We start from the raw sequence: 5,802 nt of genomic DNA, 5'->3' as shown, positions 1-5,802 counted from the left end.
AAGACTGAGCTAGCAGATAAAGAATCCTGATCACTGGCCAACAGCATTGTACCTATAAGCCTCTGTGTGTTCTTTTGGGGGACCTAACAGGCAGCTGGGCTTGGGCAGTGTGGCAGAAAGATTTATCGTTACACACATCCAACGACCCAGCAAGTCCACCCTTCAGTACACATTCAACAGAAAAGCCTGCATGTATTCAACAAGCCACATGCCAACAGGCTCATGTGGTGATTTAAATGAAAACTGACTCTCCAGACTCCGATAGTTGAATGCTTAGTCTACAGTGAGTGGAACTGTTCCGGGAGGATTAGGAGGTGTGGTCTTGTTGGGAGCGTAGTATCACTGGGAGTGGGCTTTGATGTTCTAAAAGCCCAAACCATTCCCACTTAGCACTCTCCCTCTCTGCCTTGTGATTGTTGTCTCAACATGTGAGCTCCCAGCCACTGTTCTAGCACTATGCCTGCCTACCCATTGCCATTCTCCCCACCATGTTAGTCATGGACTTGCCCTCTGAAACTGTAATCAAGCCCCAAATTAAATGCTTCCTTTTATAGATAGTCACTGCAATAGAAAAGTACAACAATTCATAAAACTCTTTTTACTACAACCCCGTACTGGTAATAATCCAAACATCATCACCAATGGGCAAACAAGTTGTAAATTATTGACACAATGGGATATTAGGTGGCAATGAGCATAAATGAACTATAACCACAAGCCACAATACAGATAAATCTCAGGTGCTGAGTGAGTGAAACATGACTTGGAAGGAGGCATTGCCATATAAATGTCAGGTATTTGTAGCAACTCACCTGTAATTCTAGCCTTAGAAGATGAAAATAGAGGATTCCTGGTGCAGACTGGGTGGTGGGCAATAGTAGCCGTATCAGTGGGCTCTGGCTTAATTGAGACTCTGCCACAAAAGAATAAGGCAGAAGGGCTGGAGAGGTTTCTCAGTGGTTAAGAACACTTGTTCCTCATCCAGAGGACTCAGGTTCAGTTCCCAGCACTCACATGGTATCTCACAACCATCTGTAACTTCAGTCTTCAGGATCTGCTGCCCTCTTTTGATTTTCTCAGGCATGTGTGCACACATACAAATAAAAATATGTTTTTAGCGATGTATTGGTTGCCTGAAGCTGCTGTAACAAAGCGCCCCAAGCTCATTAACTTACAATACCTCGAAGATCTTCTTGAGGTGGAGAGGGCAGAGAACAGCCCTCTCAGATCCCACATGTTACGATAAATCTTTCTGCCAAAAGCCGCCGAGCCCCACCACCACGTATGCACTTTACGCCAGCTGCCCACCTGAGTTAGGGCCCAAATGAATACACAGACACTTGTATTAGGTTCAAATGCTGCTTGGCCAATGACTAGAATTCTCATCTGTTAGCTCAGTCTTAATTATCATAAATCTATATATTTTATAAGACTTATAGAGGATGCCTTCTGCTGGCGCCCTCTCTTGCCGATGGCTCACATGGCGATGCTGGAGGAGGAGTGGAGGGGAAAAAGAGACACTTCCTGTTTCTCCTTGCTTAAATATGAGTCTCCTTGCTATGTCACTTCCTGCCTGGATCACCACTTCTCTACTACATTTCCCAGAATCCTCTTTGACTCCTAGTCCTGTCTAACTTGCTGCCTCATTAGCCAAACAGAACTTTATTTATCATCCAGCAAGACAAACACATACACAGAAGCACTTCCTCCATCATCTCCTCTTTTCTGTCTAAATAAAAAGAAAGATAACTTATCTTTTATAATAACTGAAGAAAACTATAATCATAACTGTCTGTCTTCAACTCTCTCAAAGACCACAGAAGGAAAATATATAAACTCTAGAATTGACAGAGACATCTGGCCACCTGGACAGTCACCCAAAGTTCCACTGTAACGTTGGGGCATCCATCTTCAGCCCATAGGCCACAGTGTGTCTGGCACACTTCTCCATTTCAACAGGAACCCTTCAGTTCTGTCTTGTTTTGTAAGTTCAGCAGTCCCTTTCTTGTGGGTCCTGCATGTCCAGCTTATACTGTAACAAACAGTCCATGCAAGAGCAGTTTCTTGCCCAAATGACTAATCTTGCCAAGTTGAAAGCAAACTCCATAATGAGTTTCTTCGATGCCCATCCTCCTTTCTGACGTAACTGATGTGCCAGGAACAGTTGTGTCTCGCTGCCAAGAAAAACCCTAAACCATTTAAAAGCCATATTTCTGCAGGTCTTTGAAATGTTTGAAGAATACCTATTCATCTCAAATACATCTCTGTATATCTAGAAAACCTAACTAACCTAATTATAAGTTCTGACTATCATAGGTGATTATATAACCTGAATTTAATTATGCATATCATTTTAAAAGATCTGTATAAACACAATACCTAAACAAGAGGAGACATATACATATCACAAAATTGACCTTAAAGTTGTATCAATAAATGAAAATCCATACCAATGCAAAGTATTCATTCCTATATCCTATTCTCCTATTCCCTTTTTTTCCTTTAAAAAAAAAGATTGACTATGCTCATTATCATTTATAACCAACCCCATTTAAATGAAAACAAATATTTATAAACAATACTTGGGGATTTGGGCGTCGTTCCTTCTAAACTGCTTCCTGTTGATTGAGGGTGATGTCCATACCATGGGGATCATGATAAAACATAGAAATCTGACCAAGTCCTTGTTTTTGTAGTCTGTAAGGTTGCACCATCTCAGCTGTTTTGGATGTAGGATCAGTTGGGTCACTGCTTCAGGGGGTCTTGCTTGATCAAACCATATTAATCTGGAAGGAATCCATAGCTTTTCATTTTCTGTGGAAACACAAGCAAAAACATTTTTTCTAAGTAGCCTGTCCTTAGACTTAAATTTTTAAGTCAAAGCATTTTTAAAATGTATAAGTTGGATTAATTTAGCAGCATTTATAATCAAATGTATTTTAGCAGCAGTGATTCTTTCCTCAGCAATCAAACAATTTAAAGACAATATAGCATATAGTATCCAGACTCTGTGTATTTTTCATTTTTAGGTGGCTTTTGTATTTTGTATTTTACTTTCTTTTGTTTCTTTTTTCCTGAGACAGGGTTTCTCTGTGGAAATCCGCCTGCCTCTGCTTTGGAGTGCTGGGATTAAAGGTGTGTGCTACCACAACCACAGGCTGCACCCTGCTCACTACAGCCATTCCTCCCACTTTTGAAGCTACCAATCAAATCTGCACCCCCTCACCTCCACCTTCTGTCTTAAATCTCTCCCCTCCATGCTGATCCTCCTCAGTCCCTCTTACCTCCGGCTTGCTAGCCCCACGTTGACACCCACTGTCCTTTGGACTTCATTATAGCAGCAGAAATAAAGTGTGAGGAACAGAAGGTGTATTACTTACTGACAAGGATGGATACCACCGACCACTGAAATTGGCAAAGCCTTCCTCCTGATTGCATGGGGATGTTGACAGAGTTCACAGAAATCATGATGGCAGCTTCCTCTTCCAGGATGTTTATAACCTGAGAATGTTCCCAGACAGAGCCGCCAACCAAGACTAGCTAACACCCTGCTTTCTCCTGCTGTACATAATAAATGCTCTTAGGTTCCAGGCTGTTGTATAGTTAGTACTGCTCCATCAGAGCCAGCATGGCCCACCCAATGCCAGCCTTTCTGTGTATGTGTCTATGTTTCTGTCCTTTCTTCATTCCTTCATCACCCCAGTCAGATTGCCAGTACCATGCCGTGTTGTGTGTGTGCCAATAAACCTCTGATACAGTTTGGATCTGAGACTGGGACTGATCTCTTCCAGGAGTGTTGGTTTTAATTCAAACAGAACATAGAAAACTCTGGACAGAGACTTGAAGGCCAGGGCATTAAGGTAAGGGAATTGCTGCCTCCTGTAGTAAGTACTCAATAAATGGAGGCTATTGCTATTATAAATACCCCAAGTACTCAAAGCTCTCCAAACTGCCACATTTGTTAACCCTTTGTTTCCCCCAGCAAGCAAGTAGGCACCTATTGATGCCACAAACAACCAAATAACCTCTCCTAGCTCACAATTCCAGTATTGTTTGTTATTGCCTCTATGGTTCATTTGACAATTAATGGAGGTAGCAGGGTTGTGAATTGCTATTTAAATGCTTTGCCATCTCATTTCTCCTGTGTTTTATGTCTAAGTCCTAAATAGATTATAATTGCCTTGAGGGCAGGAAGCAGGCATTTTGTATTATCTGTGACACAGAGCAGGGCTGATTGGGCCCTTCATGTGTACTGTTGACTTGATTCTCATGTCATTTAATCCAATGCTCTGATCCTCCTGTGGATGGGGCTGCCCTGGGCCATCTTCTCATACTCCTCCCATTTATTGTCATGTTGAAAGACCCCCAGACCCCTAAGGGCCTCAGGATCCCCCGAGACTCAGAAACCAGACCAAGAGCTGCAAAAGCAAGAGGGTTTATTGAATGAATGCGCATTCAGGTGTCAGCAATATTGGGAAAGCTGCACACCCCAGCAAGGGTTACAGGCTCCTTATATAAGAAAAAACCACAGATGAGCATACAGGCAAGGGGCACAAAGTGATTGATTACAAAGTATGATCTCATGTTAGAGTGGTCACCCAGGTGTGACCTGCTTTTCTACAAAGGAAAAACCACAGACCATACCCTGGAAAGTCCTTGATTGTCTGTTGGGCAGCCAGGTGTGACCCAAAGAGGGTTGTCTTGGCAATTGCCCCCGTCTAAACCATAGGATGTGCCGGGGTTGGGGCCAGCTTCCTGGTAATGGGCCGAGGCCCGTGGGAAACTTTCTCTCTGTGAACTAAAATCTTTCAAAACTTTTTTCTCTCAGCAAACTAAAATCTTTCAATGTGTTGATGATCTCAAATGTCTGCTGTGGTCACACTGCACACTATTATCCCTCACAGGGCTCCTGCTCAGAGTACAGACACCACCACAGAAGGACTGGCCACTCGTGGTCATTCCAGAGGCTCTAAACTGCCTCTGGGGACTTTAGGAGGCACCTGCAAGGTCTACAGGCCCTGAAATGTTAAGTCCAGAGGTGGAACCCTGGGCCCAAAGGAAATAACAAAGAACTTTCCAGAGGGTGACCCTGAGGGTCTGGAGAGATGGCACAGTAGTTAAGAGCACTGACTGCTCTTTCAAAGGACCCAGGTTTAATTCCCAGCACCTATATGGAAGTTTACAACTGTGTGTAACTCCAGTTCCAGGGGACCTGAATACAACTGTGTGATGCTTGAGTCCTAGAAGCAAGGAGGGGGCCTCACAGGTGCATAATCTAAGGACACCTAGATTTCTAAATTCTGTTCTTCAGACCTCTTTGACAATGTATCCCCTGTTGTTTTAATCCTCTTGGTGAGTGGCCCTGTTATCTGCAGCCCTAGAATATAGATGTGCTGTCCTTATCCCTTTCCTGTACCCTCCTGACCTTACTAGAGTGGGAGCTCTTCAGCTGAGATTAAAACAATGCTGTGGGTTTCAACTGGCTTCTCAAAAGTCACCTTCTCACAGGGTTTTGGCTCCCAGTCTGCCAAGTGCCCTTCTTGGGGAAATGTTCTAGGTTCCTCTGCTTCCCTGGAACTCTCCATGCCCACTTATGTGAGTCTTGGATGCTCTGAGGTAGAAAGGTTCAGGCAGCTGCTGTTTAGTGTTCAGTGGTCCAGAAGTCTCTATTTTTGTTTTCATCAGAAGAGTTAATGTAACATATCTGTGTGGCAAAGGGAAGAAGAGAAAAATCCATCAATGTATACATTTGTATTATGTACACTATAGATACCAGATGCTCCTGTTTGTACTGATACGGCC

Source organism: Cricetulus griseus, chromosome 6 (genome assembly GCF_003668045.3).
Source record: "Cricetulus griseus strain 17A/GY chromosome 6, alternate assembly CriGri-PICRH-1.0, whole genome shotgun sequence".
NCBI lineage: Eukaryota > Metazoa > Chordata > Mammalia > Rodentia > Cricetidae > Cricetulus > Cricetulus griseus.
Note: the sequence above shows the minus strand (reverse complement) of the source record.